Here is a 13,738-nt window from a genome sequence, read left to right as displayed (position 1 = left end):
GCATAGTCATCTACATATTGTCATGATTTGCCAGCAATCTTTCTACTCATGCCAATGTTCAACCACAAGCAAGCATTCAGAAGTTCATTTTTTTTCTTAATCTGCTGCATAATTACTCTTAGAGAAATAATTTGCCACGAATTTCTCCTGTGTGTGTGTCTATATATATATATACAGACACACACACATTTTTTTTTTAATCTGACAACAGCGAACATGCTACAAAGGCACCGAATAGGAACTGAAGTTTTAACTGCAACAGCTATGCTGCAGCATACCTGAGATCTAGAAATGCCTACAGGAGAGAAAGTTTGGAACAAGAAACCAGGGAACAGGGAGAACATGTAATGCAAATATCAGGAAGAACTACCTCTATATAAACTGTAGTAGTTGAAGTAACTTCGATCCCTCACACAGACCCACTAAACAAGGAGCCAAAGTACAGAGACTTGAGAGCAGCAAATGGATAAAGTAGCAGCACAGGTTGGTGGTAAGATTCCACGCCTAACACACTCAAAAATACTCAGTGATAATAAAAAGAAGTAACAGTATCCAGTCTTGAAATACTATATTTGCTGTATTACAGTACTTGTTCTGTTCATGTCCTCTATGAAGGAGAGGTAAAATGATACCTGTTTCTGAAGCACCTACCCAGGCTTTAAAAAGAACAATCTACAAAAGCCCATAATCTTTCTTCTGTTTTGTTTACAAGTCCTAAATCAGGATTTTTTTTTAAAGGAAAACGAAAACTCCCAACGCTAAAAAAAGTGCTGTCGATTTAGAAAACATAGCAACACTAGCGAGAAAATAAAATAGAAGAATATTAAATTTTAACATAAGACACAGAAAGGATAAGACTCCAAGATGTACAATACGGCCAAGTAAGAGAGAGACTGAACAGCAGCGGAGCAGCTGAGGCAATGTGGCATAAACAAAGACCATGAGGCGGCGAGGCAGGTGAGAAAATGCAACCAGGTTTCCTCGCCCTCAGGGCGGAAGCCCAGCGAAGCCGCAGCCCCGGAGCTACCGAGGAACCCGGGCCAGCCGCGCCGCGGCCTCGCCGCAGGCCAGCACCCCCGCTGCCCCCTCACCCACCTTCCCTCACTCTACTGCACCCCGGCCCGCTCCCTTCACCCTCGCTGTGTCTTGTCTTGTCTTCCCTTCCCTTCCCGGCCCGGCCCGGCCGCCACCGCCACCGCTGCCCTCACCGAGGCCTCCGCCGCCGCTGCGGGGCCGAGACACGGCTCCCACCGAAAACGTTCGCGCGCTGCCCCCGGTTTGAATGTGACCGACGCCCCAAGAGCGCCCTTCCCATTGGCCGGAACGCGGGCGGAAGCGAGCGCTGATTGGCCGCAGGAGGGAAACACGGGCAGGCCGCCCGCCCATTGGCCGGTGTCTGGGCCGTGCGCGGCGGCCGCGGGTCCCAGCGCCCCGCGGGGCCCGAGCGGAGCGGCGGTGCGCAGGCGCGCTGGGGGCCGCGGCCCGGTGCTGGTTACGGGTGGGGGGCACGGCAATGGGATGGCACTTCATTCCTTTATATCTGCAAATGCTTTCCTCGTTTGGCCATAGCCGGGTACAGCTTGAAGCTTCATTTAGCTGTAACGGAATAGCCGGGCTGTGTTCAGCTTCTTAAGATTACATCTCCCGCTACCTTTTCCTCCGAGGGATCCTTCCTAAGCCGATCCCATGTCTGCGGTGTGCCTAAGGCTGCTAAAAGCAGCTCCTTTTCTGAGCTGTCCCGTTCTTGGATTACAGTAATGCAAACACACTAAGCGGAACAGTTCAGCTTCTCGGTTTGCGTTCTGGGTGTACGCAATCATTTGTGTTCTTTGCAGCTGTATGTTTCTTCTGATGCTTACGATGTATTCAATATTATGCTTGTTATATTTTCAAGACTGATAGCACATTATAAAAATCAGATGCGTATTTATGCCTTACTAATTTGATAGGTTGCTAATCATTTGCTTGCCATAGGCATCGCACATGATGTCTACTAATAAGATACCTACACTGGCTTTTCATTGGAATTTATCTCATTCTTCTTCATTCATCTACCTTTTAAGTATCTCATCTAATCTAGTGAAAAAGATTTCAACAAGGAAATTTAGCCCAAACACCTTTTTTAGAATGTAATGGAATCCCATGGAGGTTCCTGTGTTTTTCTACTAAATAAAGAGCAATTCTAATTCTCAGCTAAGGCTAAGTGAGATGATATTTTTTGGCATTGCCTTACTCCTTGCATATGCACATTTTTGGTGGGTTTGGTGGCTTTGTTGGGTTGGTGGTTTGCATTCCACCAGAATCCAAATCTAGTGGAGATGTAAAGGAACAGCACAAGTTGCATGAATCTGCTCTGAATCTGGCTTCACTTGAGGGTAAACTATTCACAGAGGTAGACTATTTTATTAGCAGGAATTTTGATGAGTGTTAAAGGAGAGGAAAGCTGTATTCTTCAAGTAAGTGAATATTGTCAAAAGGAGCTGTCATTTAATTTCTGTAGCTGTGACAAGAAATCTTGATACCATAAAGATTCCTGGCAAAACCAAAATAAATAGGAGAAAGAAGATGGGATAGATCTTGGGGAAAAAAAAAACCAAACAAAGAGAAAAACGAGTCAGAAAAGAGAGGCTGTAATACTCATAGAAAAAAAAATTAGGGAACCTCCATTTACTATTCTTCAACAAAACATAAAATATGCATGGGGTTTGGATGGTTGTTAGAACCATTCTTTATTTGCTTATAAGTGGTTATGCTTCTCATTTTACTTAATATAAAGTCATAGATACATAGAGAATTTAAGAGGCTTACGAACTGAAGTCTCAATTTAAAGGTAATTCCACTTTGAATGACAGAAGTGAATTGTGAATTGCAAAAACAAGTACTAGACTGGATAACAACCAAAAGGAGAGAGAGGTCAGTCTTTTCTGAAGAGTCACTGAAGAGTCAAGGGGAATCTTGTTGGCTATTTTAAATACCTCATCATATGGTAGGATTTTGTATCAGTTTGGATAATGGTATTGCAAATCTAAACGTATCAAAGGTACGGGTGTGTCATGAAGGATTTTTCAAATGTTGGTAAAATCTTTATACCACACTATGGAGTTTTCTGCAATAGATGTAAGAGAGAGGGCTTCCTCTTGAAAATTTGGCAGCTCAAATTTTGGCAGCTCATTCTTCTCAATTTGATACTTGAGGTTTAATGTCTGAAGCTTATGACAGGCATATCTAAAAGAAAAAAAAATGGTAGGTCTTTGGTCGTAACTATTGTTCAGTGTAGCTGATTTGGTGGAATGTGCATTTGGAGAAAGCTTTGCTGAGTATTTCACGGACACCATCTACTGAGAGTATCTGGACTATTCCTGACTCCCAGTGCATTGCAACCTATGGATGTCCATGAAAAGAAGCCAACAAATAGTCTAGATGGCAGAGTCACCTCGACAATTGAGTTGTTCTGAAAGCAATGAGTAAGTGACAACTACTAAAATTTTGAGCAGCGGAAATAATCACCAGTTGTCTAGTATTCCCAGTCCACCTGCCTGTTATGTTTCCATGACATACAACCTATTTGTCTCTATAGACTACTTTGAGATTTATATGTAATTTTTTTTTTTTTTTCGTTTTTGTGTATCAGTGGGTCTTATCCTATGGCATTTCTTCAGTTACAGATTGGATGCATTCTTTGTGTCTGGACTTGGCAAGTAAACTTTTTTTTCTATATTGATGGCTATATTCAATCAATAAAAGAATGAGAACCATTACTCTTTTGGGCTTCTTTGTGTTGTCTGATTCCAGTTTCTGCTGGAGATCTATAAAATGCACAGTCTTTCATGCACACAAAATGCTGATGTAGAAACTGGCTAATCAACAGATTTCAAAAAAGAAGTGTCGATAAGAAGTGTTCAAGCTCTTCATGTCAGGAAGGATGCCTCAGGGATTGGCTGTAACAATGATGTGTGTATTATATTGGTGATTTTAAATTTTTGCTGATTAACTTGATACAAGGATGGCGTTAGGGCTGTAAGCAAATGATCAGGCTCTTGACTAGGGCCTGGATGGAGGTTAGGCTCACTGAGGGGAGGTGGAAATAGAGAAAATATAATGAGAAATTGCTCAGCATAACGTTGTAAGCAGCTGATGGAAGCTACAGATCAAACTGTGAAAGTTGGCTGGATCTCACTTGTTGCTATAGAGGAGTTGTGTGAGAGACAGCTACACTTCACAGGTATTTGAAGTGGAATATTTTAAAAAGGTCATCTTTCGTGTAGCAGGATCATACGCCACAAAGAACACCTACATAAGCATATCAAGAATACCACCACCACAGAAGTATGAGATCACTTGGGTAATGGTGCCAGCCATACCAGATGTGAATGCAGATTTATCAAAAGTGGGACCAATGAAGAAAAAGGAAAGAGGTGGGTTCTGTATGGAGGAGACAGAGACAGAGAAAAGCAGGTGCAATACTCAGTCATGTTCCTAAGTGCCACATTGTCCTCATTTTGGCTGGGATAGAATTAATTCTTTTCCTTATAGGTGGTAAAGTGCTGTGTTTTTGATTTAGCAGGAAAATCGCGTGGATAGCACCCTGATGTTTTGTTTGTTGCTCAGAAGTGCTTACCCTGAGTAAAAGTCCTTTCAGTTTCTCATACTCTGCCAGTAAGGAGTGGCACAAAAAGCTGTGAGAGACCATGAGCAGGGCAGCTGAGTTGTACTGGCCAAAGGGATATCCCATATCTGAGAACATCCTGCCATATATATAAACTGGGAGGAGTTGGCTGGAAGGGCTTCATCTCTTCTTGGGCACAGGACAGGCATTGGTCAGCAGGTGGTGAGCAATTGTATTGTGCATCACTTTGTCCTATTAGGTTTTATTTCTCTCTGGTTTATTTTTGCCTCCTTTTTTGCATTACAATTATGTTGTTATTTTTATTTTATTTTACTTAAATTATTAAACTGTATATATCTCAGTTAAACTCATGGGTCTTACCTTTTTTTTCGTGATTGTCCTCCTCATACCACCAGTGGTGGGATAGGGAGTGGTGAGAGATGCTGTGGTTAAACCATAACAGTCCTTAACAGTTCTTTTTGGCTCCCAACATGGGACATGATGTCTTGAGATAATGACAAATCTGACTAGAATGTGTTAGAACAATTTTACTATAAGCATTTGTTATATTGGTTTAACAGTCACTGGGCACAATGTTGATTTATTTGCTCTCAAAGTTGGCGTGTTTGTTCTTTCAGTTGTGCTATGTCATACCTTACTTGCAGTATCTCACCCGTCGGAATTGGGTTAAAGTTATCACATTGCTATACTTGTATTACTTTGCTGTAAGACTGGGTTATGGTATGACAGAATTGATGGTCGTGAAACAAATCTAGGAGTTGTACTCAGCATCGCTGTCACCACTGTACTTTGGGAGCCATCTATTGGGAACTATTAATAATGATAACTTTTTTACCAACCAAGCACTGTTCATCACTATTCAGTACTCTGCAGGGAAGAAAAGGTCTCTGGATCAGAGAACAAAACAACAGGCACTGTGGTTAACCCAGCCCTGGGGAAAAACACCATGGGTAATCCAACTCCCTTGACAGGCACTGCAGCTGAACTTGAGAACAAACCCCTGCTAGTGTCAGTTGTTCCTGTACATAAGAAGAAATGGACATGAAAGCTCACTTAGTAAAGGACAAAACAGGGTTACCAAAAGAACAAGAGGAAGAAGCAGAACATGAGGTAACCCCTTGATCCCTATCCATAATGATCTGCAGGATGTGTGAAAAGATTTCAGCCATCATCCAAGTGAGCACATTGTCATTTGGCTGCTCCCATGCTGGGATAATGGACCTAGTAGCCTGGAGTTAGAGGGTGAGGAAGTCAAGCAGCTGGGATCACCTTCTTGGTAAAGGGATTATTGATAAGGCAGATTGTCCTGGGTTGTAGTATAGGATGTATTCTATCACCATCTTCATGAACTGTTGAATCCAATTGTTGGAGCAGTGCTCTTCCCAGGCCCCCCTCCCTCTGGGGTGCCTTCTGTTAATGGCCCGTCGATGCCTTGCCCATGACTCATAGATAACTCCCTCCGGGTGTTATCTCTCTTTAATGGGCCATCAAGGACCTCCTGTATGACTCATCATCCCATTGTGAGATGCTCTGCCCAGGGAGAGGAGTCAAGCATTCTCACCTGGATAGAATCTGGGATTTGGGACAGTACAGGCAGCCCTTATCCACTGGATTCCCAGAGGGTCAGAGCTACCAGATCTTTCTATGGGATCACTGCTTCCATCACCCTGCTCAGGCTGTATTCTGACTCTGTCAGTGGTCTTTTGTATTATTGCATTTATTTTATTTTACCTTTTTTTCCCTTTTCTTCTCATTAAATTGTATTTCTGACTTGAAGCCTCGTTTGCTTTCAAACCACTACACAGATCAAAAGAGGAGCACATATCCTCAGCCTGTCGTGGAGGTGATTCCTGTCAGGCTTGAAGGAAAGGAATCCCTTCAAGAAAGACAAGTAGACCACCATGAGGACAATTATCCAGTACTGTAGTAATGCACCCCACACATCCAGCAAATGTTTTCCGTATAGGGAAAGTTTAAGGCTCACCCTTGAAGGTAAAGAACCTAGATTTTTCCATAGCCTCCTGACAAGGGTTGGCTCAGACTCTGAAAGTGTAACTCAAAACCCCTTGGTGATCTTATTGGCTGCAAGCCAAGTCATCCCTCCTAAAACATTCAGTATTTGAGGAACAGCACAAAAGGAAGAAAAGGCTTTTCAAGACATTGTAGCAAGGTGTCTGAGTCTTTCTCAGGCACCTGTGCACGGCTTATTATGTTTCCTGTAACATTTTGGTGTTGGTTTTTTTTTCATTATTAAACCTTTAGATTTACAAAACATCTTCAAGGATCAGTCTCGCTAGTTATTATAGCCATATTTCTGCCAGGCTGGCCCTCAGAGTGTGGGACAAACCCACACAGTACCTTCAGGAACTAGCCATGCTAGAGATGATTTATTCTGACCCAAACAATATGCAGTCACCCACAGATCAAGATGAAATCTAATGTACATGACCCATGTTACAGAAATTTGTACAGAATGCATTATCTGCATATGCCACCTCATTGGCAGTAATTATCTGGAATGACAAAGAGGCACCGATGATGGATTAAGTGGCTCACCAACTCTGGCAATATGAAGGGAATCTTTCTTCCTCCCTATGAACTTGTGTCTTGGCTGTGGAAAACCTGTCCAAAAGTGGGAAAAGCTGTTCCAGGAGTTCCAGCAACAAAAAGAGATAGGTCCTACTCCTCACCCGTAGAGACCAGTATCTCAGTTATTAGCTTTGAGCATTCCTTTGCTCAAGAGGGAGGATATAGAGGGTGTACACCACAAGATATGCTGTGGTTTTATCTGTGGCACCACAAAGAAGACATGAGGAAATGGAATGGAAAATCTACCTTGATTCTAGAGGCATTGGTACATGGGTTGCAAAGAAAAGCAATCACAAGTGTGGGTTCTTCCAGGAAAATTGCTGCTTCAGTCTTCAGTGGGCAGTCACCCAGAGTGGAAGGGTTGGTCTTACTTCTGATCCTATGGAAATTAATTCTGATTTTACAAATTGATGGCTATGTCTATGACAAGTACTAGAGGGGCCCTGCCAGCAAACAGGTGAAAGAAGGGGACAGCCTGGTTTACTGGACTATGTGGATCCCAGTGGCCTGATACATCAGATTTAGTAAATACCAGTGTACACTAATACCATCAGATCACAAAGAGGCAGAATCCATCTGCATTTCCGGAGTAATAGGACACCACAGGATCTGTCTGTGTTGAAGAGTGAATTAAGTCTAACTGAGAATGAGTGGCAAACCCTGCCCCCCCCCTCCTCCCCGTGATTGGCTCTGTGGCTCTGTGTATCTACCCTGTAGACATCTCTGGAGAAGATGTTTCAAAAATCTAAAAGAGTATTGGTGGGCTTTCATTATAGCTGCCTTGGAGAAGGCAAAAATTAAGCAGCTGTCTGTCTTGCCAGGTCTCTCAAATGGCCCTTGTGTTGTGGCATTGCTGAAGGCTGAAGAGCAGCAGGTGCTGATTCCTACCACTGCAGTGTATTGGCAGTGTATTATCACACCAACTGAGACTCCCTGATTCCCATTCTTGAGCTGATTCATAAACTGGAGAGCCAAGGAGTGATCAGTGGGACTCATCCTTTAATAGTCCCGTATGGACAGTGTGAAAGTCTAGCAGAGAAAGGAGACAAACAATAGACTATCATGGCCTGAATGAAGTCATGCCACTACTCAGTGCTGCCATACTGGACGTGCTGGAACTTCAACACAACCGGGAGTCAAAGGCAGCCAACAAACATATCACAATCGACATTGCTAATGTGTTTTTCTCAGTCTTCTGGCAGCAGAGTGCAAGACACTGCTTGGGGAGCATCCAGTGCACCTGGGATCAACTGTCCTAGGAGTGGAAATGCAGCCCTACCATCTGCCACAGAGTGATTCAGACTGTGCTGGAACTCCAGAACACCTGTAGTACATGGATGATAAATAATTAAAATTATTGCAAGTGGCTGGGTGAGCACCTCTGCCAGCTCCCTCAGTATCCTTGTGTGGATCCCACCTGGTGCTGTAGACTTGTGTGTGTCTGTTTGGTGTAGCAGGTTGCTGTTTCTCCTTGGGTTACAGGGGGCATTGTTCTGCTCCTGGTCCCTGTGTTCCAGCTCAGGGGGCTGGGTACCAAGAGAAAACTGGTTTTACTGTTGCAGACTGAGGCAAAGGAGTCATTTAGTACCTCAGGCTTTTCCTTAGCCCTTGTCACTATGTTCCCCCCATATCCAGTAAAGAATGAAAAACATGAGGAAGAACTTCACTGTGTGGATGACTACCACTGGAACACATTGCCCAGAGAGGTTGTGGAGCCTCCTTCACCAGAGATACTCAGGATCCATCTGGATGCAATCCTGTGTAAAGTGCTCTAGGATGACCCTTCTTGAGCAGAGGGGTTGGACGAGATGATCCACTGTGGTTCCTTCCACTTTGTCCATTCTGTGAGATTCTTTGAGATTCTCCTCAGCCCTACTTTTGTTGGTATATTTATAGAAACATTTTTTATTGTCTTTTATGTCAGTAGCTAGATTAAGTTCTAATTGGGCTTTGGCTTTCTAACTTTCTCCCTGAATAACCCTGTGACATCCCTATAGTCTTTCCAAGCTGCCTGCTCCTTCTTTCAAAGGTTATCCACTCTTTTTTTACCCTGAGCTCCAGCCAAAGCTCTCTGTACTGCCAGGTCAGATTTCCCTGCTGGCTCATCTTTTGGCACATGGGAATGGCCTGCTCCTACGCCTATAAGAGTTCCTCCTTGAAGAATGCCCAACCATCCTGGACTCCTTTGCCCTCAGGACTTCTCTGAGGGGATTCTGTAAACCAGGTTGACACTGAGTACAACAAACAAGATGATTGCTCACCTGCCCACTAGATAATTAGTAATCTGCCATGGACGACTTTTCAACTGGAGTTGTTCTGTGTTTTGTTCTGTTATCTGCCCAGTATAATGCATGTATGAAGCCACACAGGAAATCCGTGATGATATGAGAGTTGTGGTACCTTCAGTAGGAGGATAATACTTAGCTGTACACACTGATTTCATCAGATCCAGCTGGTGCTGTTCAGCAGCTTATTTCGTTTATGACCAAACTGAGTTACAGATTTATGTGGGCTGGAAATAACTAGAAAAGAACAGAGTTGAGAAATTGTAAAATGTTGCTTGTACAGGTTCACAGCTTTAGGTCATGCTGGATCCAGAGGTTCTGTTGAAAATCCACATAAAAAAGAACAGGAGAAAACATATGTGTATATCGATATATATGTATTTATCTGTCAGAAATTTCCTTTCAAGTGTCCATTTTATAGAAGCTAAGCATGGTACAGTTCCCATGTTTACTGCAGCACACTTTATATTAGTGCGTTCTTGAATATTTCTAAAAATGTCAGATAGTCTATATTAACTGCAATAAAACCTATCAAACTTGTGACACTGTGTGCTATTCAATTCCTTAGTGAAGTTTTAAATCTGAGGTTTGATCTTTAAAACTGTAAATAATGCTGAATACTACTTTTGAGATTAAAGCTTTGGCAAAAGTAGTCAGTTTAGGCCAATTAGCCAGATAGTCACAAGTTATAATCTTTCTTGCTTACATTCTGGTCCAGTTGGACATGAAAGAAGTTCACTTCAGAGAAGACACAGTTGTGCTGGGACAGTCCTCTGACACCTGCCTGGAAAGCAGTATATGCTATTTTGTGCAGAGTTCTTCTAGTCTAAGTTCTTCTAGTCTAAGTTCTTCTTAGACTGCGTGTGGTTCCTATGTGACCACTTAAGCATGGCCAGAGAAACTTGAATCTGTTTTTGCCACTCCCTAAAGAGTAAGAAAGACCTGAGAGACTCCTATTTACTTTTTAATGAAAACAAGGGGTGTGGGCAGAAGGATATAATCGGTGAATGCCACCCAGTTTAAGAAACCTGAGACCTGGGTTGGTTCAACATCTATTCTCGACATCTTCCCTCATAAATTCCTCACTTGACACTTAGCTATTGTTAGGTTTTGGAGCAAATACTTAGACTATCAAAAAAGAACCAAGTGAAAGTAGTTTTACTTGGGCAGCTCAAAGTAGTAAATGTAAGGATATGCGTTGGTGAAAGATGCCTTTGTGTGCAATACCAGATCAGGGCTTAAAGTTATTACAACATGTCACCATTGTTCACTGCATTATTAGAGTATTTCAGAGAGGAGGTGGCCATAACGCAATAATGTGTATCAGTCATTTTAACGTGTATCTTTCCAAAGAGCTGTAATAGACATTTGAACAGCAATCACCATTGTAGCTATAATGGGACATACAGGTATGTTATCAGATATTTCTTGTTTCACTGTCTGAAAAAAAGGATTAATAGCAAACCACGTTGTTTATTGCCAGATTGTAGGATCCTGCAGAGAAAATAGGATACAGATTTGTTCCTGCTAAATCATGAGTCCATGTGACCATGTGGGGTCTTTAGGAGGTTAGAAGAGCTATAGTGCTGGCCATGGTGCTCCACAGACTGTTAAGTGCTGATACCATTGCAAGTGTTAAAAGACTCCTTTACCACAAACAGTGAAAGCAAGAAAAAATACTGCATATAATTGTGAATTTGGTTATTATATAACATTGTGAAGTTAATATCTAGATTTCAGTAATCTAAATTGTGCTCTTAACCAGAAGGACATGAAGTTACTTCTAAATATTTAATTAGGAAGCCATTTCTTATCAGACTTACCAGGTTTTATATGCAGCTTCTGTTAGCCAGTGTACCTGTGATATTTAGTAGCAGAAAAAAAAATTAAAAACCAACAAGAACAAGGACAACAACAGAAGGGTTAATTTTCCAGAAATCATCTGCTGGAGAAAAAAAAAAAAAAAAAGTAGAATTTAGAGAATTAGAGAGATGGAATGTGTTTGAGGATAACTACCTCCAAGAAGGCAGAAACAAAGTCCAAGAAGCTTAGACAGGGTCTTCAGAGAATAAATCCAACAAATAGTAACATTAGCCCTTTCCCTCAGGCATAATTATGACCCTATTTCTATGCTACTTCTTACTTGTCAGCTACTTCTTTTCCCAGCATCTCTTTTCAACAATTTTATAAAAACTGAGCTGACAAAAAGTTAATAAGAGAAAGTGTTTTCTTTACAAATCTTCCACTGTCTTACTAACATGCAGCTAAGGCTTAGAGTATGGTTTTTTTCTTCTTCCTTATCTGTGAAAAATGATGATGTAGTAAAGGATTTGTAATCATCTCAGTGTCTCATGTGGAAAATACTATTACAACTATGTAAATTGAATTACTCCTATTATTGCATATATAAAACTATATTTGTACTGGAACAAAGCGTCCCCTCATAGCTAGAAGAAGTAGGGTTCAAAATTTATTTAAATACTCAATCATTAATACTCCACCCTCTGAATTATCAATGCATCCAAGCAATGTATCATTAAGCCACAGAGACTGCACTCCTGACCTATCAATTAAACCTTTACTAATGGCCTTAAGACGGAAGGAAATAAAATATTAGTGAAATTGATAAGTGAATAGGAGGAATTGGAATAGAAGTAACATATAACAACCTTAGAAGAATAAAAAATCAAACTACATCAGAAAACAAAATTATAAAAAAGACCCCTATAAGCATTCCAAAAGAACAACTATGTGAGCAATCAGTAATGCTGCAAGGGAAGTGAAGGTGATGTTACACAAGGATTTAAGTATGTCAAAACTGCCCCCCCAAAGCAATGGCATTTTATGCAATTGAACTCTGAAAAAGTTCTCATGAACTTTGTTTTTCACCCCTTACCTGATTTCTCTCTTTCCTTTTGTAGGTCTCTACTTTCATAATGCCGATAAAGAATCCAGAGTACTTCTTTAAGTCCAGTGAAAGTGAGATGCTCCACTGAAGCTGTGCAGCTCAAATACACATTCCTTTTGATGCACTCTGTTACAGGGAAAGTAACCTGAGGCCGTGGGATGAATGGAGTATCTCAGACTGGCTCACCTCTTTTCTCAGCAGCATGATCAAAACATTCAAGGCCAATTACTGTCAAAATCATCTCCTAACCCTGGAAGCGGATAATTTATTTTCTGCCTTGAAAGTTCTCACTGTTTCTCTGATAAGAATGAGAAAACAACTCTGATGTTAACAACATGCAGTATTTGACATTTGTCTCACATTTAGCTTTAGTGGAGCACTCGAGTGACACAAAGCGCTCATCTGCTAATTTCAACAGGAGATTCCCCTGTGTTAGATGAACCATGAGTGTGCAAACCACAGCTATACAGCAAGTTAATGATCTGCTAACAAAGAAGCTTGTCAAAACTTTTGCTGCCAGAATTAGGAGATCAGATTCAGATTTTCTGATCTTTTTTTTTAGCAGCCCTGGACAGACTGCATCAAAAGCATCATGGTGGCTCCTGATTACCACCTTGTCACAAAATTATTGTTATTAGGAAGATACTTTCAATTTGGAAAGAGTTTAGAAAAAATGCAAGCCTTTAGTAAAAAACCTACATAGGAACGAAATTTAATTAATTTCTGTGTGAGCCCAGACATGAAGTTGGAAAGTATCATGCCATAACATTCAGTTGGACCAATATTTCAAATCACAGCAGATTCTAGTACCATACTGATAGGTCAGCTTTGTGTTGCATCAGATTGTCTTGAACACTCTTTGGATGTACTGTTGTACATTGGTATTGTTGAGAAAAAGGAGCCTGTTATTTCAAATCTTATAGGAAATAGGCATTAATCAGATTTTGCCAGTGGGGAAGATAGGACGTGAGATGGAAAAGTGTCTCAGAAAAAGACCTGCTGATGGATACTGCTAAAGCTGAAGTTCCATAGGTGGTTTTTTAATCACCAGTACAGCCAAATAATGTCATCAAACTGTTCTCTTTCATTGGCTCTGCTGGAAGATTATTTTCCTCAATTTATTTCCTTCAAAATAGTCATTAGTTCCCTTGAGTTGAATTTTGTGATTTCATTTTTTAATATTTCAAGAAAATAATAAGTTTTAAATTAAGGCTTATTTTCTACTTAATGAAAACATAAAACTTTGGTCAACTGAAGATAATAATTTAGGACAACTGAATGATTCTTCAGCTATTTTTGGGATATGTTCCAGTAAATAGAAATAGAATT

The sequence above is a fragment of the Sylvia atricapilla genome, chromosome 3 (genome assembly GCF_009819655.1).
Source record: "Sylvia atricapilla isolate bSylAtr1 chromosome 3, bSylAtr1.pri, whole genome shotgun sequence".
Taxonomy (NCBI): Eukaryota; Metazoa; Chordata; class Aves; order Passeriformes; family Sylviidae; genus Sylvia; species Sylvia atricapilla.
This window is presented reverse-complemented; position numbering follows the sequence as displayed.